The 20,110-nt window shown below is 47.2% G+C and overlaps 1 protein-coding gene across 1 annotated transcript in view; it reads left to right on the top strand.

Annotated features, from left to right (window-relative positions):
• Window positions 1–20,110, top strand: part of LPP (LIM domain containing preferred translocation partner in lipoma) — a 333,633-nt gene that overhangs the window by 15,390 nt on the left and 298,133 nt on the right. Inside the window, 1 exon segment of the mRNA XM_032119009.1 lies at window positions 6,002–6,108. The gene's annotated coding sequence lies outside the window, so the exon portion shown is untranslated.

Below are 20,110 nucleotides of genomic sequence, written 5' to 3'. Positions count from 1 at the left end.
AGCTGAAGTCAGGGTAATTTAGGAACTAAACCAGCCTTTTAATGTATCTTCTGCATGTCTCAGTCCCCATCTATGATGGAAGTAATGATACTTTCTTGTTCGGAAGGTGGATGCATACACAGGCTTCTGTGGCCCTCGTACTTTTCAGATGTAATAAGAGCAGTTATTAGGGCTTGTCAGAATTGCTGCAGAAATTTTTATCTATATTTGGAATAAATGGGTCCTTTCTCAAAATGGAGCTTTCTGAGGGAAATGTCAGCTTGCAACTCATTGCTTGTAAGGGAAAAAAAACAACTTGGGTTTTTTCCTATTATTCTATTTGCGACAGTAAAAACATTTGTTGAAAACAGAAATGTTTTTATGAGGTGCAGTCAGTGAGGCTGTTCCACACATTGCTGGGTGATTGCCACATGTCTACATTTACCTGGGCCTCTCTGCCCCATCCAGCCATCCAAACTTTTTCCTTTTTGTCTTGAAGGAATATGCTTCTTTGGCCTCTTCTGGCAGCTGTTTGGAGAGAGGAGAAGCAACACTGAGAAAGTTGGCTTTATGTTTGGTTTTTTTTCTTTTTTTTTTTAATACATGCTCATCTCACCTGGAGGTACTTGTTCTAAAGTCTGAGACTGGGACAGTTTGCTATTAACGTATAAAGGTGAAAGAAGATGGTTAATGCTTGGGGAGGGCAAACATTTCTAAACCAGAGAGATTTACTGGTCCTGGTTGATTGTGTTTTTTTAAACATCTCCATGGATTATAATGTTTTCAAAAATACCAAGCCTGACCACATGGGCACAGGAGTGTGGAATCCAGTTGTCTGCCAGCTATTTGTTGCTCTTTTCAAATGATCTGGCCAAAAATGTAATCTGGATAAAATGTAAGCCTTGAGCAGGAAGACTGTCTGGTCATGTAGGCTCTAAGTTTTAAAAGTTTCTTTTGCAAATGGTTTTAAGGACAGTGATAAGAGGGCCTGCCATGGTACCAAGGGTTTTGTTGTGGTGGCACCTGAGCAAGCCTGGGGAAAGGTGTTCTCTACCTTCAAATTTTGGCCATTTAAAACCAAAATGGTTAAAGGAACACTATGCTTTGTTATAAAACATTACAATAAACCCCTTGGACTTGACACAGCAAACACATGCCACCTCTGCCCTGACAGATTTCAGCTTAAAGGTGGGCTGCAGGAGACCCTGGGCTGGAATCCTGCCTTGGGGCACAGCACTGCTCTGCTCCCTGTGCTCCTGGGCACTGTCAGGCTGTTCTTCTTGACTGAGCACCTTACAACACAAGAGGTGTGTTAGGGCACTATTCTGCCAGTGCTGCCTGGGGAGGGTGGCCATTCCTTGGGGAGTGAGGGAATGGCATTTTTTATGTTTTGGATTGAAAAATGTTATCTGTTGTTTGAAACCCAGGATCTGTGGTGCTCTGATGCTGCATGATCGATTATCCTTCTTTGATCAAGAAGCTGGGGTGCATTCGAGTGAGAAAGTGAAACTGCCCCCCTCTTGCTCAGGATGTCTCTGACCAGGCTGAGTGAAATGCAGACAGCAAATGGTGGGGGAAAAAGAAAAAATGAAAATAAAACTCACTGAGGCCGCTTCGAAAATCTTTCACTTCCATTAAACTGAGAGAGTGTGAGCAGCTTGAGGTCAGTAGCTTGTGCTTGAAAATACAGGATCCAATCCTGGTGTCAGTTACAGATGTGTAAATCACAGGCAGCGCTGCTGGCAGTGACGGGAGCTGCTGAAAGGTTGCTCCAGCATGGGACCTGCAGGCTTTCTGGCACGGACATGCTGATTCCTCTCATTCCTTAGCCACCCTTTTTTTCTAGCTGTCCTTGGGCATTTAAAATAACAGGAGTGCAGAATGGCTGGTCCTGCTTTTGGGTTGGTTCCTGGCCATTGTGGCCCAGTGGCTCCAGCTCAGGGTGGCTCCTGGCTGCCAGGATGCTGTAGGTAGGGCTGTCTCACGGCTTCCTTAGCCATTGTTTAGATCTGTTCTGCTCCAAATGATCTTTTCATTTCCTATAATACAGCAGTCTCTGGGAAAGCTGGATGCCATCCGTTCAGTGGAAGTTGGATCCCATCCCCCTTCTGTGCTGCTGTGCTGAAGTGTTTTCTTTCCCCCCCTCTTCTCCTAACTCATTTTCTCCCTCTTGTTTTAGTCATGTTTAATGAACCCCATGAAAAACCTGAAAATCAATTGGGACAGCAAAGACAAAAATGTGTGTCCTGGTCCCAGAGCTGGCTGTGCACCGCTGCAGAACCTTGGGGCTCCCTTGGGGCAATGCTTTTAGCACCAGCCTCTGCACCCTGCAGCACGCTGGGGCTGCCAGGGAGTTTGGTCTATTATGGGAACTCATTTTCCCCATCCAAGCTGACGGTCTGTGCTGCGGTCAGCATCAGCTTTCCTCCATGACAAGGGCTGGACCAGGAGCTCGGAAGTGATAAGCCCCATTATAGCTAATTTTGACACATGGGGTTGTGGTGGGTTTGGAAGCAGCTCTGTCCTGAGTGCTGTCTAGGAGGGGTGTGTGCTTCCTTGCAGACTGAAACCATTCACAGAGTTACTGCTTTTCAGCAGCACAGGATCTGACATCCCAAAAGGCAGCAGCCACGCTGTTTGTGTTGTGTTGGTGACTCCCTGAGCAGGTGCTGTGCTGGCAGCAGAGCGGAGGAAACACGTCCCCAGCTTTTGTTGTCTTGTGTGATCCTTTTATTAGATAACTTCAGCAGTGTACTGTTGAATTGAGCAGTTTAATTTTAGTACATGAAACCTGAGAAGCACAGATGCAAATACAGAAAACTGTTAGGGCCAGATCCTGCGTGTGTCAGTGTCCCAGTGCAGAAAGATGAGTCCCTGTCTGTGTTTGGCTGTGTTCAGGTGTAAAGCTACTAATGCATATAAGCTGAACTTTAAGTCAGAGTTGGACTCCGGATTGAGGTTTGCATGAAAGGGGTCTGATTTTTCCGACGTGTGAGAATGTGGAGACCTCAGACAGCTCCCTCAGTGCTGGCAGTGGCCAGAGTGCCTGAGGGTCAAGGCTCTGGCAGTGGAGGAGATAACGTGAGATTTCTGAGTTTGGGAACTTTGGCCAGCAAATAACAAATACATTGGCACAGAGTGGGAAAGACATATGTCAGAACAGGGCAGGCTTTTAAGTGGTTTTCATTTAAAATGAAAAGGTCAGATTGAATGAGGTTGGCATCTGGGGAACTGTTCGTGCACCTGCCAATCAAACCCGTGTCAGTTTGTGCTGGTGGGTGACTGGCTGAGAGCTTGTCTGTGTTTAAAAATTGGTGACTGGAACAGTTAAAATGACAATTTTCCTTGTGGCTGTCAGGTTGAGCCATCTGCTTCATGAAGGAATGGAGCAAAGGATCCCAGCACGAGGCTGCTTTATCCCACTTCAACTGGTGTTTGCACTTGGGCTTCAACAAGTACAGCTATGCTGATTTAAAAAATAATTACAATAATAAATAGGCTCTAAATATTGGTAACACTTTCAAGTGTAAAGGAGATTAAAAGCGAATGCACCTTTTGAGTAGTCAGAAAATCAGCTGCCATTCAAACCAGGCTGTTGTGGGAGAAGTGTAATTAGCTGAAGTCATTTTCACAGGTAAGATTTTTTCATTTAAAGGGATTGTGGAGTCTGGTTACTTCCATTTCTATATGGCCACTGTGAAGTTATGTTAGGGACGCCTGCTTGTCTGAAAGTGCTGACTGCTGCTCTTTGAAACTTGGAATTCTTGTAGAGGTTTTTCCACTGTCCGTTCCTGAAAAATAGGAACAATCTAAGAAAACTTAAGCCATAACACAGGATTGATGCTTAAATTCAGGCATTGTAAACTACTGGTTTTAGATTTAAATCTGCAAACAGAGGAAAAGTTGCTTTCTGTACTTGTGTGTTAAATTCATTTTTTTTTTCTTGAGAAATATTGATTCTTACTGTCAATACAGCATCAATATTGTCAGCTGGTGAGTGAATGAACTGCTTCTGATAATTTTGTCTTTAATGGAGTAGTCTGATAGACTGGCTCAGATGGATATTGCTGTGACCAGTCAGGCTGTCCCTGTCCTTATCACCTGTGGATGTGCTGCCAGGAGGGAGTGCCTGGAGTGCCTGCCTGGGCATCACTGGGTTGCTGGGTCCCACTTCTGCTGAGAGGGTGGTTTCACAGCAAGTTTTCAGCTGGATGCCTCAAGGAGGGTATGTGGTGTCCTGCTCACCTTGCTGCAGGAACCCCAGGTGACAGGGAAAGCTGATGTGGGAAGCAAAGCCAGGAAGATGCAGTTCAACTGGCCAAGTCCTATCACTGATCTTGTAAATGTTTTGTGAGTTAAACCTGGCGGGAGACAATCCTGAGCCAAGATATTTTAAACACAGGTTGGGTCCCAAAAAGCATTGTCTTACCTGGAGCTCCTGGAGGTGCTGTTGTGAGATGAAATGAAATAGTGTCGGAATCAGAGGGGAATGTTGTTGTCTTCTGCCTTTGCAGATAAGAGCGAAGGGCATTTTGCCAGGAGCCTGTGGGAAGGACCTAAATTGTATGTAACTCTACATCATTTTTAAATGAAAAGTAAACATGCACAACCATAATATTTGCTTGTACTTGTCTCCTTGTTGATGGATGGACAGAAATTGCTCTTTGGCTGAGTTCATCAGCAATAAACCTCTGCAGTTACTCATCTTCATCCCCGCAGTGAGTGGGAGAGGCCATTGCAATTTCCAGTTATTTTGTCCTCATAACACCTGAGGGGAGCTCTCATGGTCCTGGGGACTTTCAGACCTGCCTATCCCTGTGGGGAGTCAGGGCTGGGTGCCAGCACAGGGACCATGGGACTGAACTGGGTCAGAATGAAGCTCGGTGTGCTCTTGTGGTGTTGGCACAATGGATGTGTGCCGCTGCTTGGGAGAGGCAAGAGCCCTGTGGCTGTTGTAGCATCAAACATTGTATGGGGGACAAGGGGTGTTGGAAGGGCAGGAAGCCACCTCACTGTGTGACAGGGAGGAGAGACCTGCCCTGTGAACCACCAAACACCCTTGTACAGTTTGCTGCTTTGTTGTAGATTTGTGGGCTCACATGCACCATCATGAACAGCACAGGTACAACAAACAAGTCTGAACTGAGCTTTTCCACAGTGACAGCAGCAAATAGCAGAAACTTTCTCCGCTGAGCTGCGCGGACAAGACAAGCCTGTGCTTGTCATGGGCAGAGATAGGGCTTTAGAGTGACCAGGATGTGGCTGGGATGGGATGCTGTCCAGGGGCTGATGGGGACAGGAAGGAATGCGCACTTCAGATGCTGCTGGCCTCCGTAGGGTGCACCCTGACGTGTGTCCTGGCATGTCCCATGCCACTTCCAAAACGGTGGCCACATGGCCTGGTAGTCCCTTGTGCTCTATGTTCATCGTCTGCAGAAGGGCAAAAGCAACACTGTGCAGGTCACGTCAAGAAAAAGTGGTGTCTGCTTCTCATCTTCAGGAAAGGGTGAGATAGTCCCCAGTGGGAATTGGACAGAACTCCTCAGAGAAAGGGCTGTGCTGAGGGGGAGGGCTCTGAGGGTGGTGTAGCTCTGCTCACAGTAATGGTAACCCCATGAGCTTCAAAAGGCCTTAAATTATGCCTTCTAGCTCCCTCACTGTGCCTAAGGCCAGAAATGAGATGTTCATCCTATTCTCTTATTTTAAGTCTCATTTGGCATCTCCTTGTCCTTCCCTCTTCTCAGTGGCATTAAGAGCAGTAAAGGAGTGGTGACTTGAGGAGGTGTGAGTTGTTGGCCAGACTCTGGCAGCTGACATAGCTGGTCACTGGCCCAGTTTAGGGTGGTGGGTCTTGCTTTTGGAAGTGCTGAAAGGTGTCCAGGAGTATGGACACTTCTGCTTAAGAAAGGTGGGGGGGGAAATGCTGCGTTTCCCAGAAGTTGTGTGGGTTAAACTGCAGTTTTGGAGACAAGCCATTGGGAAGCCCATCCAGTGTGCATCACTCAAGTGTCTCTCTTTTCAGGGCTGGGAAAGAAACCTGAAGTCGTGAGTCTGGTGGAGCCTTGCGTGTTTCCAAACGCCCTGCTCTGAGTTCATCCCACCAGTAAAGGCTGTGCAGCGTGAGAACTGGTATGTAAACACAAGTCACAGGCACAAGGGGCAACTTCTCAGAAAGGATCTCAGGTGTTTCCAACAGTGGCACCTTGTTCGTAGCTCTCAAAGTTCGGAGGGGGAGCGGGATCACTGGAAAATAAGAGACAAACTGGTAGTTCCCTGGTGGTGCTTACACACAGAGGCTTTGGTGGAGAAGGGCTCAGCAGTGGGAGGCTGTGAGTGTCCAGAAGTCATCCCAGGCCATGGTGCTGAGGCTTCAGACACGCTCTGCGGAGCAATGTGTGGTGTCATAGCACGCACGGAGAGGCGACGTGGGGGTAATGACAAGTGCACACACCAGAAATGCATACACACACACAGGCTGTACGAGTGTAGGCACATAGAAACAAAGATGGCAATGCATATATAGTATATACTATACAGTGGCATATGAGAGCTTGGGGGTGTATATACCAAATGTCTGTATATACTATATATGGTGATAAAAGAATGCATATGCATTCATGTTCTCTTTTTTCTTTCTGTCTCTTCTGTCTTTCTGTGGAGCTGTTGCAAAACTACCAGATTCAACCTCCTGGGGAGCCTTTCTGGCCAAGGTTTTACAAGCCAGCACCTGCTTTGCCTGCCTGACTTCTTTCTATATTTATTCCTCTGCACCCGGTTTTTGCCTTTGCCTGTGGAACTGTCACAAACATGCTGGCTTTTGACTGCACAGGACTTCAGCTTGCAAGTCCTAAATCTGCCTTCGTGCATGGTGTAGGAGCAGGAGTTTGTGTGTGTGGTTGTGTGTGTGTACGTTTGAGAGTCCCTGATCCTTGCTGTCTGCGTTACGTGGCCCCTGTCCCTGTGATGCTGCAGCAGTCCCTCTGTTCTCTGCCCCTTCAAGATGTTTTTATGAATCAAATATTCTCAGCCATCCTGCTTATGTAATTTGTAATTTTTAATTTAAATTAGCCATGCCTGACCCAGTGGCTGCTTTATAACAATCCTGCTGTGCAGGAGGCTTGAGTTGGATTTTATTCCCAGGCCCCCAAGATTTCACTTCCCAAGCTTAGTACTGCGGCAGGGAGGGGGATTTGTGTTGTCATGTAGCAGGCAGCTCCTGGTTGGTTGGCTATGGTTGGACATGGATGTGTCCATCCCTCTGGTTTCTCTCCTCTGTATTGTTTGGGGTGGAAGGTGTTCTGAAGCAGTCACGGAACACAGGTGCTCAGGTCTGTTTAAAGTGAGCACAGTAGCAAGGGAGAGGGTATAAAGCCATTTCAGCTGGGAAAAGGAGGGGAGATCCTAGTGCTGTCCTGGGGAAAGTGGAGATGGGGGAGTAGCCACATTGTGGGTCTCCCGTCAGCAAGTGCAGCCTGTAAGAGACATGTGCTCGTTCCTGGTCTGGTGGGTATAACTTGCACATACTGAAAAGCAGCTCTGGGCTGCGTGCCAGGAGCTGGGAAATGGCTTGTCCTCATGTGTTCAGGCCCCTGCCCTCCCATCCCTGCACTCCCACCCCCTCTAACAGCTCTCTTTGCTGCTGAAAAGGGATCCCTCTAAGGTCACAAAAGCATTAGTCCCAGGTTTCAACTCCAAGCGCCATAAAACGTACCCTGTCCGACCCCTGTTCAAAGGCAAAGGCAATGTGAGCAACCCTCACTCCCCTGGGTTTTGTGTCCCTGTCTCCACCATGTGTGCCACTGCAGCCTGCATTCCTCTCCCATTCTGTAAGCCCTCTGCTTCTCACGCTGACACAGCTGATATTTCTCTGCTGGCAGGGCAGGCAAGGTGGTGGCATTTAACTGTTAGGGAGAAGTCTGATCTGTTCATCTCTGCTGGAACACCAGAGCTGTAAGGGCTGGAGTGTGCCTGTGATGGGGTTTCTGCTCTTACGGGTGTTCCCCTTCCATGCTTTTGTTCCTTTCCTTGACTTAGATAATTCTCTACTTTATTGCCCTTGTAAAAAGCAATACTTTTGGAATTGTTTTCTGCAAAGGGCTGGAAAACTTGAGTCAGAGTTGGTAAAACCTGTACGAACCTGACACTTTTTACATTGGTTTTCAGAGTATCTCCCGTTTCTGACCATGGAGAAATCTCCAGGTGACCCTGCTGATGGCTGGGAGCCACACAGCTCCTGTGGGAGGTTTTAGTGGGCTTTTGGAAAAATAATTAATCGGGTACCCATGGAGAGCTAGTCCCCGCCTGCAATGCATTGAGGTTGTCCTGGCGTACCACTTAGTGGCACTCGGACTGTTGGCTCTTTAAGGCTGCCTTTATGACCACCAGTGTAATGAACGTGTGCTGGTGCTGCCTGGCAAGGTTGACTTTTTTGCAGTGGTGACGATAGATCACTGAGTTAAATGTGGGTGTGTTCTAAAAGGCAGAGAACTTTGTTACTTTTTAAAACAATGGTTTAAATGTTTTCTGTCACCTGTGATACTGAGTGCTAAACTCTTGCTGCCACAGACCCCGACCACTGCTCAGTTCCTGGAGGTAATTGCAGAGCCTCTGTCACTGCAGGATTTTGGCTCCTCCTGAAGCCTGTGCTTCAGTACCAGTGAAAGCCAGATGTACTAGAATGTCGCTTTTTTACAGTTTGTTTTGGCCATACATGGGCAGAGTCAGCTCTGGAATTCCTTCCCTATAAATTCAATAGCATCTTGTGGGTGGTGCTGGGGAATCACTCTGGTCTGGTTGGATTGCCTTGCCTGGGCAGCCTGTTTGCCTTGAGAATGTCCTGCTTTGCACATTCCTGAGAGGCTGCCTGCTCCTGGAGCCATGGCTGCAGCTACCAGGAGCCTGCTGTCCCACGCTGGCAGGCAGAGTTAGCTCCTGCTGCCTGTAGGTCAGCCTTTGCAGCTGAGGACTGATGCTTGTGGGAGTGCTGGAATGGGGATGTTGCTTTGGTGTGCATGCAAACTCTGCAGGGATACTTGTGCCCTCTAAGAAAACTGTTCTGCCTCTTAAATTTGGTTTGTGGGCTTGAGCATTGACACTCAAGTCCCTTTTCCAGGGGTGGGGATACAGCGCTGTGTGTCCCAGCAGGGATTGATGGGTGCTGCCATCCTGGGGCTCCTTGTACCTGGAGGGATATCTTGTCTTGTCCATTCAGTCTGTGCCCTTCTGCAGAGCTGTCTTTTGTTTTTGTGGGTTTTTCTGTAACACAAGTTCAAATACATGCTCTTTAGAAAGCACTAACTTGATGAGCCAGGTCAGGGGAGCTTCCCTGTGCCAGGTGAGCAGCCAGTGTGGGATGTGGTGTGACTGATGGCTGAGCCTGCCTTTTCTGGGCCAAGCTGGTGTTGCTATAACCACAGCCTGAATTTGCTTACTTGCCTTCAAAGAACACTCCAAAAAGTAGTTCTAGGAGGTTTTCTGCTGGTGAGTTGAGGGATGAGAGAGAGGTTTGTTGCAGGCATTGAGCAGCAACAACTCCTGGAGTTGCTCCCGTGGAATCTTCCTGTGCATCTGTAGTAGGGGACAGAGATGCAGTGACACCCACCATGCCAGGAGCCTCCAAAGCACAGTTGAAGATGATTATGTGTGGCCCTATGTCCACGCTGTGTGTAGGTCAGCAAAGGCAATGTGCTCATGCTCCAGAGGGGCAAGTCATCCCTGTGCCAAAGCCAGGGAGAGAAGGGTGATTTTTTTTTTTTTTTGACATCCTTTGGAGTTTTGATCTCCATATTTGGAAATGTTTACCCATTGCTCTGATCTATTGCAAGGGAGGGGAGGTGACTCAGGGTCTGGTGGAAGCAGGATTTGAATTCCTGTAGTAAGGTTTTTTTTTTTTTATCCCCCCCTTTCTTGTTTTGGAAGCTTGTTGTGGTCAGTTTTCAGTTCTCTCTTGCTCCTGGACCTTGTTCCAAATTTGATGTGCTCGAGAGGGAAGCATGTTAGCAAAGGAGCTTGCCTGAATGCTGGTAAGTGCATCATTGCTGTTATAGCAAGCAACTTGGGATTTTTTTGTTGTTTTGTTTAGTCAGATGGATTTCATCAAAGTGTGTGCATTGCTGGTGGAGGCAGGCTTGTGGATCAACAGCGAGAGACCCAATGAAACCTTCTGTAGCAGGGAAAGTTGGCTTAGTGGATTGGTCTCAAAGGCAAAATGTTTCTTCAGGAGTAGGTATAAAGATAATTTAAGCCAGCTCCCATTCAGTCACGCTTTTCCTTTTAGTTTCACTGGTTAGTGCAGCAAGGCAGCAGAGCACTGTAGAGTTAAATGAGGATGTATTCATGTGGTCAGCAAGGAAAACATAATTTATGTATGATTTTTGTCTCTTAAGCAAGAGAGTATGTTAAAGGACTGCATAACACATGGATGTTTTTTCTCTCAAATGTTAATATTTAACTCTGTTCTGTTAGTTGAAGTTTAGCTACTGTAACTGGATAAAGTTTCAGTGGTTTTTTTGTGTTGTTCTGTATTTTTCCTTAGTGTTAAGTTTTTAATCTGTCTGGTATTGTAGCTGGCTGCTTTTTTTCTTTTTTCCCCTCCCCCTGCCCCTCCTGCTCTTTCCTTTCTGTTTCCTGAAAGGAAGCTGCAGTTCATCCAGACAGTCAGGGGTGTGGGGGGAACCTGGGAGATGCTCTGCTTCCTGTTTTATTCATGGCAGCTAAAACCATGCTGGGGAATCTGGAGCAGAGATCCACCATCCTGAATTCCTCTTGTCATTTGGAGCATGTAACATGTACAGAGTGCTTTTAACACTGCTCTGGGGGTCATTGAGCAGCCAGTCCTGCACCTCAAATGGAAAGCGCTGCACTTCATCTTTTTACTTTGGAAGGGGCACTGGTGAAAACCCTTTTATAGTTCCCACTGCTGGTTAGTAATCCTTGTATCTTCTCAGCTAGCTGGTATTTTTAGGCTTCTTCAGACCTGTTGCTTCATACTCTCTCTTAAACTTAAGACCTTTGTTAGAAAGTTAAACCTCTTGTCGATTTTCATTTGCCCTTTTAAATAGGGCTTAATACTCTATGTGAGATTTGGTTTTTCGAGAGATGTGGATTTGCAGCAGGTTCTTGAGGTACAAAACTGTCTGGATTTTTCTGAAAGGGAAAGATAGTTGGCTTAGTTTGCATGAGGATGGATGTGCAATAAAAAGCACTTGGCCACAAAAAGTGGCGAAGAACTGCTGGAGCCTTTTCTGTGGCTGGGACATGCTGGGGGTTTGTAGAGTTCAGCTGCATTTTAATCCTTGTTGTTTCAAAAGGCTGATTGGATTACTGCGGCTTTTGGGGTCAGAGCCTGGCTGGGCTGAGCTTGGTGCAAAGGAAAGAACTGCTGTCCTAAAGAGTGCCCAGCCTGAATGGGCAGCGGAGGTGATGGGTTAGGAAACAGGGCACTGGGCACATGTATGGAGCTGTCACAGCACCTGAAGCCTCAGCCCAGCGACTCCCCCAGCAGCCACTCATCCTCTGTCATGCATGGTGGTGCCGACCTGTGGAATTCTGGCAGTGGGATGATGGTCTGTGTTGCTCCTTGTGTGCTGTGCTTTGCCTCTGTGTGCGCACACGTGGCCCCATGTGATGGCCGTGCTTCTGGTGGCACGTGGATGTGGCACATCCAGGCTGCACCAGCTGCTTGTGGCTGAGCTTGGTGTTTTGGGAACAGCACGGTGGGACTGGAAATGATGATATTCTGTTCCCCTCGCAGTTTCCTCCCTTTCCTGCTGCTGTTTGTTGGAAGACAAGGATGAGCAGTGCCTGGGTGCCGTAACCCAGCGCTCTGGGCAGGGCTAATCTGCACGTCTGGGAAAGCGCTTTGTGACTCTTAATGTTCATGTGCTGATCCTTCTCTGTGCAACATCTCACCACTGCGAGGATGTGACTTGAGAGCTGGACAGACTGTGAAGAATGAGCTCCCCACGTGCTGCCTGTGTCCCCCTTTGCTGGTGGGTGCTGGCAGAGCTGGGGGAGCTCTGGAGGACGAGGTGATGCCCGTGGCTGGGACTGCAGGCTGCCAGGGCTCTCTGTCTGGTGTTTCTCCAGGACCTGAGCAGATTCAGTGACACTGATGCTATCCAGGATCCACAAAGGATTTTCTCCTGCTCCAGGAACAGAGCCATTAAGGGCTGATCTGTAAATTAATACAGCTGTCTAAATTTTTTTTTTTCCCCTCTCCTCTAGCCTGGCACCTAATAAACACTTCAGCCTGAGAAGCCTTGCATGGCATTGGCTCTCAAGAGTGCTCAGAGAACTCCATGCCTGCCTTTCTTAATCTTCTCTCAGTCTCTTGTAATGATGTGTTAAACACAAAGGACTTGCTTTAGCTCCCCTGTAAGGAGGTTTGGTTCACAGCCCATCCTTCATCTCGGCTGTTGTCTGATCAATCCAGGGCTGGCACTGCATACTTGGCAGAGGGGTTACACCAGCACTGTGATTTGAGTGCTCTGAGGGAGTTCAGTATGCACTAAGGGTTGGGTGTATGTGCCCCACAGCAGGTAAGAGAAGGTGCCCCAGACAGCACAGGACTAGCACATGTGGGCAAGGAAGGGGTGAAGGTTGCAAACCTCTGCACATCTTACACTTTGTGTTTCTTTAGGCAAAGGTTTTGGATCCATTAAGTACTAAACTGTGCCTGAAGTCTGAGGAAAGTGGTGTTATTCTGATGTGCAGGCATAGAACTTAGGGCACTGTGTGGCAGATTTGGGAAAAGTGCAAATCTCTGTATTTCATGTGATGGTTTGTGCTCAGCTCCTGCAGACAGGTGGGTGCTTTGCAGCCTCAGGCAGTGATGCTGTTAAACCCATCTCTCTTATTCTAATAAAGTCATGCTTTTCTGAGCACAAAATATTTCTGCATCAGTTGCTTAAAGGTAGACCAAGAGGCATTGAGTATTTCATAAAGTTGATCTATGTTGCTAGCGTGGGACATGATCCCAACACGTATCATTAGCTCAGAAATTTCCAGATGGCACCTCGCCTAATTGTATGGCTGCTCTTTCCTGGGATCTGAGTGGAGTGCAGGCTTTTAAGAAATGTCTGTTGTTATTAGCTTTATCATACACGTCCTCCTGTACCAGCTGGTCACGCAGCAGGAGGTCTCACTCACAGCCTAATTCTTCAGTCAGCTTTGGGGGGGGACTTTGCTCCTGTGGGTTAGGTATTTGCATTTGGGATGAGATCTCCAAATGAGAACAACTTGTTTTCCTCCAGTGAGCGTGTTGGTTCAAGGACTAACGTGCCCAGAAGGAGGAAACGGGTTGCTCTTGTTGCTTTACTGATGTCCTCGAATAGTTAACTGTGCTTACTGCTTGTCCTGGTGGGGGAGGACAATGTTTTAAAGAAATATCAGGTTTCAGAAGCCTGGCTGCCTGTGGTGGAGAGGAAAAGAATCCTTGTGCTGTGCTCTCTCACACCCCTACTGCAAAAATATCAGAGGGATGAGTTCTGGTGAAGCTGCCTGTTTTTGGCAGCCACTTTCCTCCTACAGCCTTGTTCTTCAGATAGACCCCTCTTCAACTCATTTGCTGTTCCCCTTTCTTCCCTGAAAAATTGTTATCATCCCTTGAAATTAAGAAAAGGACAGGAGGAGGGAATAAATGGATGTTAAGAAGTAGAAAACAATCAATTAAATAGTACATAGCATGTAATTTTGCTTGGAAACTTAGCATGAAATTGAGGAGCACTTTAACAACTAGTCATTTAAATTGCATTTGAACACTGCTAATGAGTTGTTTGCATAGGAATTTTGGTCATTTCACAGCAGGTTGTTGTCTTCAGTACCCCTTCATTCAGTTTTAAAAAAAAAAAGTTTAAAAATTTCTTGATGAGGAAGATGCTGTAGTCACCTGGTCCAACTATTGCTAGTAAAAGGTGGTACCATGGAAATTTTGCAAGATTTTAGATTCAGAGCCTGTTAGATTCAGAGCCATTTACAACCTTAGCATCAGCACATGGGAATTTAGTGCTTTTTATCTAAAAAAGCTTGTTATTGCTAAAAGATAGTGTCTTGGGGTGACGTTATGATGTGTATCCCATATCGCTGCCTATGCCCAGAAATTAATTTTTATGCCGTTCTATGCCTCTAAACTGAGCCTGAGAGGGGGAAGAGGAAAAAACTGAGCAAAACTTTCTCAAAGCAGTTTGCAGCTCGTTCAAGGTCATATAAAGATAGCAGGTTTTTTTCCCCCCCAGCTGCGGCAGGGGAGCGAGGAAGCACCCGGCTTGCAGCTTTTCCAGTCAGCTTTTGGCCAGTTGTTTTCAGTTTCTCGTTCTCCGGAGAGAGACTGAGAGTTGGAGTTTGCTTTTTTCCTTCTCTGGAGTTCCGGATTTTCTCCCTTTTCTACTGGACTGCTTTCAACCTCAGAGCACATCGGGAGGACTTTCCACCGGGCACAGAGGGCCTGGCCCTGGGCCGAGCCCCAGCTCCGAGGGGACCAAGGGAGGACTCTAAGGCTTTCCCAGGTTTTTCCTCCACAGTGAAAGATTTTACCATTTAACATTATTTTCCTTTCCCGGGTGTTTGTTAAATAAATAGTTTTATCTTCTTCACTTTCCTTCGAGGAAAATTTATTTTTTCCCGAACCTGGTGGGGGGAGGGGTGGTTGTGCCTTCTCTCAGAGGATATATTTCTAAATTTGGCCAAACCGGAACAGATAGGAAAACAACATTATCACTGTTGCACTCACAAGCATGATAGAGTTGAGGAGGCTGAAGAACCTCTTTCAGACTCTTGGGGCTGGGGTTTGCAGCTGTGGGACTGGTGCAGGAGTGAATCCCGTGGCTCAGTCCTTATCACCTTGAACAAATCATAACAATGCTTTGTGATCTGATCCTGGCTTGCTCCATCTTAAGAGGAACAACAGAGAGGTGCTGATCGGCTGTGCCTGTGGGGTATTTGTACTTAAGGTACTAGTCTTGTTTTTCCAGCGTTTAATGCTCTCCTCTGCCACTATTTGCCAACTATTTTCAGCAAAAGGCACTATCAGCCTAATCATGTGCTGCTTCACTGCTGATTGTGCTGGGAGCAGACTCTATAGGAAGGCGAACGCAAGTTCCTTGTCGCCTGTTGCTGAATGAACATCCCGTTTTCAGAGCAGGGTTTTTGCAAATCCGTGGGTATGCTTAGCATATGGAAGGGGGTTCCAGTATCAAAACAAATCTGGCCTCCTGTTTCTGAATGTGTAGGTTGTTTCTTAGAAGATGGAACCTTTAAAATCTGTCCCTGCAAACATGGCTGTTAAATCCTGCTATTTCTAGAGGTGTGAGGCAGCTGTCTGCACTGAGATAAGCTATAAAAGGCAATATTTTCCAAACCCAGCTTTTTTAGCTATACCTGCCAGACAGCTTGGCCAGCAGGAGTTCACCAGGAGTGTCACCACTGCTGCCCTTTTATGCACAGGGTGCTGAGCAATGTAAAAACTTGGGCAAGTCTCCAGGGTCAGCATTAAGCACCAGCTCTTCCATCTCTATGGGGTGAAATGCTGCTATGCAGGAAGGTGCATTCCGTGTGAAGGAATGGGTGCTTGTTGGCTTGGTGTTCTTACATGGTCTCCTGTTGTTTTCTAGGTGATTGTTTGACTTTTGTTCTTAATTTTCATTGTGTTTCTTGTTGCTGATTTGGTGACCATGTCTAATCACAGGGGGGTTTGAATGCCCCCACTGTTATTTGTTTGGAGGCATTCCTGTTTGCTGTGCAGTCTTGAGGGTAGCTGGTGAGTTCAGATGAAACCAGTAAGAAAAACTGTAATTTTTCCCGAGGGTCTGGATGAGGTTTCTCACAGCACACTGGTGTTATCACTTAGGCTTCCTGACACGTGTGCTTCCCGAAGGGCTTTGTTAGTTATCAGCTAATTCTCCGCCGAGATGTGCAAGTGTCAGAAAGCTGCATCAGATAACCTTGTTGAGGCTGTAGGGATGGAGAAGGACGTGACTTTTGAGCATGTTCCCAGTGAAATATTTCTGAAAGCTGGGAGGGCACTGGGGATGGATGTGTTGAAGTGACTGGAGTGACGTCCTCATGTAGGTGAGGAGCTGGTTCGTGAGGAATGCAGGGAGCCAGAGAGCAGAAACCCCAGACAACTTAGGTTCTCATGATGCTAAAAGCTGGTTCGTTATCTCAACTCAGTGAACTCTCTAGCAAATACTTTTGCCCTCTTATTTTAATTGAATGAGCATTTTATCACCTTCATTCCTGGGAAGTGCTTCACGTGTTATGCAAATCCGCCATCCCGAATGGGCGTGGTTGCCAAACAGCCAGCCCAGTTCCATGCATGGGCTCTGACATGGGAGGAAGGTTTTGCTTTCCCTGTTTTGATGTTTTTATTCACTGAAGCCCAGGCTGCCTCTTAGTCACTTCTGGATGCCCTGTGTGTTGTGGGTAATCTTTCCTTTGTAATTTCTTTTTCCTTACCCCAGCTTTCCATTTTAACAGCCTATGCACCTCTTTTCCAGCATCCTTCCAAAGGCAGACACACACTCAGCTGGTGGAATTGGATGTAGATTTGGTAATTGCTCCCTGAGCAAATAGCCATGTGTGTCTGCTTGTCCAAAAACCTACTGAAGACTGGCTGGAAGTGAGACATGTGGGGCTTGAAATAATCCCAGTGAGTTATTTCTGGCTGTGGTCTCTCCCTGTGGTGCTCCCACAAGCTTCTCTACATCTCAGGGTTTGAGCTGAGGTTGAACTGGGCTAGTAAAGGCCCTTTGTTTCCCCACCTCCCTGTCTCAACTTTTTTTGAAAAATGCTCATAAATTCAAGTGATAACCTTGTAACAGAGATAAGGAAGAAAAAGTCTTACAGGTAGATTAGTTTGCAGTGGAGGGAAGGCAAACACCACTGAGCTACCCTGAAATGCTGAGATGGCTTATTTATCTTTTACTCACCCGATAAATGTATCCTGTGCTTTACAAGTGGGGAAGATGAAAATCCTTGTCCTAAAGATTCTGCAGAGCAAGGCAGACAAATGTGCACTTGAGGTCTGTGGAAGGGTTAGCACAGGTAATTGCTGGAGATCAAACTCCAGATAAAGCAGATTCCTGGAAGAGAAGGGCTTTTGCAGTGGGAGTTGTGGGTGATGAGAAGGATGTTTCAAGTGCTGGTGGAGTGGATAGAGAGAGGAAGGTAGATGGGTATGGAGGGAGGTGAGAAGACCTGAAAGGAAAGAATGTTGAAGGGGAGGGTAGAAAGTGAGAAAAGGAGTAGGAGGAAAAAAAGAGCAGCGAGTCTGCTGTGGGAGGGGATGGTGTAGATGAGAGTCAAGATGACCTTAATGTTTCTTCGTTGTGTGTTAAAAGCTATGCCATAACTCAGCTACTGCAATTAGTCATCTCCCAGGATATGAAGTACCAGTGTCTTCTCTGAATGGAGTGTACTGGTCCTGGCTGGAGTCCAGTGCTGGAAGATCTCTTTGCCAGGCTTGAATGCCCCATGTGGTGGGGTGCTGGGTGGTCACATCCTGTCTATGTCCCACTGCTGAACATTAATAGGCAAGTGCACGAGCAGCTTGTCATCTTCTGCTTTATACCCTCAGAGTGAGTTAGTCCTCTAGAGACTCAGCAAATCAGAGATTTGTTTGTGTGCATACATAGAGATGTACCTCCAGCTTGCTTATCTTTTTCTGGGGCTTATGTCTGATCCCCATCCATTTTTTGTCTCCTTTTACTGCTGAGCCTTTTCAGATCTTCCTTCTGACTCCTCATTTCCTCTACAAAGTAGTCCCCCATCCTTCTAGTTCTTTCCTAATTGCCCATTAGTTAGACACAATTCTTCTGTAGCCAGTATAAGGCATAGGAACATGTAGGACATCTCTGGAGCTCAGTCCATCTACTGTCATGGCATGCTGTTCCAGCAGGAGAGAAACCTGAGTTCAGAACATCTGAAATTACCCATTATCTCTGCTCATTTCTTGCAGTCCATAATTTGGGGGTGGGGAAGTGAGGGGAGGAGGAGGCGAGTTGCTCTAAACATGACTCATCCCACAATCGATTGATACAAAATGTTCCATTACATTTTCATTGCCAAAAATGACTCCCCTCTCCTACCCCCCTTCTGTGAGGTGCTGCAGAGGCTGCTTTGCTGGGCGCAGTGGTGGTGGCATGGCCAGCCCAGCCAAAGGGTGTCTGAGTTTTGGTTCAGACCTTACTTTCTGGGTGGGCTGGGGCTGAGCACAGTGGAGGTGACCTGATTTCAGAGGGGAAAGAGATTCCTGGCTGCTCTCAGGAGATTTTGTGTTGCTCGAGGCATGGAGCAGACCTGTTTGACAAGAGGAGTCACTCCCAGCCTTCTGCTTGGGGTGGGAGGCCAACAGATGTTCGAGATGTAAGGCAGTATGAGGGGACATAATAGAAAGTATCATGGGCTATCAGCAGGCAGCCCCTCTGGGCCGGTGCCACCAATTGCTCCCTTGGGCTGGAGAGCCTTTTACTGGTATGCCCGTGCTGAAGTCTCCTGCTGTGTGCAGTGACGGGGTGGAGGTGGAGCTGCTGGGTGTTCTCATGCCTCCAGGTGTGTTTAGGGCAGTGATTTTACTGCCTGTTTACTGACCAGGAAGGGCCAAAGCTTTTTTGCCCAAAGCTGCACAGATGCTGCCAGGTGTATATAACACTTACCGCATGTGTAAGTACATATACGGTAAGGCAAAGAATTAATCCAAGTTTCTTGATTCCATTTGTCCTGTCCTTTTTCCTGGCATCTTCATGAGCAGCTTTACGGGCAGCCCCACTGTAGCAGTTGGCCATGATTGTGTTTGGGCACAGAGGCTCTCTCCCACTCTTGCCTGGCATGGGATGGGAAGTATCACTGGGCTGACCTCAGCGGCCTCTTCAAAAGGCTACAGAGTATTTGCAGTTATTTCGCATCTTCCACCCGCCACAATCAAGGCCTTGATCTGCAGGTAAACTTGCAACAGTGCTTTAATAAACAAACCCCACTGCTAACAGGTAGGGTTTTGTTGGGGGAGTTTCAGCCTGTGAGGGAGCAGGCTGAGTTCATGAGCATGCACTCCTGATAATGTTATCTGTTGGTACAAATGGCGCCAATGGCATCTTCTGCTCCATCCTGCACTGGGAGAAGGTCCTGCCAGGAGCTGGGGTGCATGGGGTTCTGCATCGTGGTGTGCTGTGATGGCAGGGGCAGAACCCAGGACATTCAGCAGTCCCTGGTGAGATGTGTGGGTAGCTGCTGCTCTGCTTCAGAGCTGCTGTCACTGCAGCAGAATGTTACAGGATCCAGGGCGAACACAAATGTGTTTACAGAGCAAACAAAGGCGGGAGAGAAAAAAGGAAAAGCCTCAAAGTGGCTTTGGGTGTTTTTTAAGTGGTAAAGCTGAGAAATTCCTGAGCATATGCAATTAATGTCTGTTTAAATAGAAACTTCTTTAATAGCTGAAATATCAGCTCCTAGGAAGAGCTTTCCTGGTGGGTCTTTTTCATCTCCAGCCACCTGCCTTGCCAGGGTGTGCAGGGGGATGTCTCCAAAGGAGCTGGGCTCCATGTTTTCGGTTGGGCTCGTTAGGTGTTTGCGAAGGGCAATGCCTCCCTTCTTTCCTGGCTTGCTTCCACTTCTCTGACTGTGTGGAGGTAAAAGTGGTAAATTCTTATGAAAACTCACCCATGTGGGTCACAAGGGTCCCGTGCCTGGTGTCGTTTGTTTTTGTGAGATGTTATTTACTTGGATCCCGGAGGAATACGATGCAGAATGAGCTAAGGGGCTTCTCTCCTGTTGGAGCTGTGTGTGCTTTGTCTGCGAGCAGGCTGCTCTCTGAGCAGCAACTCTGGTGAAAGCTTGTGAAGTTCTCAGAGTAAAACCACTGGGGAATGGAGTATGGTGTGGAGGCAGGAGAGGGTGGTAGCAGTCTTTGTAGGCTTGACCTGCCCATTAAAACTTCACAGGGTCTTACTGGCTGTATGGATGTCAAAGCAGCAGCCTGCTGTGGACATTATGCTGTTTGTGTGTATTTCACTTGATTTAAAAAAAAAAAAAAAGCCATGAGGATGTTTTGAACAGTCTTGCTGAGCACCACTGTCGCCCTTCTCATTAGCTACAGCAGTGACCTGGGGCTTTCTTCTTGTGCTGGAACTTGCAAAGGTAT

The sequence above is a fragment of the Corvus moneduloides genome, chromosome 10 (genome assembly GCF_009650955.1).
Source record: "Corvus moneduloides isolate bCorMon1 chromosome 10, bCorMon1.pri, whole genome shotgun sequence".
NCBI lineage: Eukaryota > Metazoa > Chordata > Aves > Passeriformes > Corvidae > Corvus > Corvus moneduloides.
Note: the sequence above shows the minus strand (reverse complement) of the source record. Positions and strands in the feature narration are given on the sequence as shown.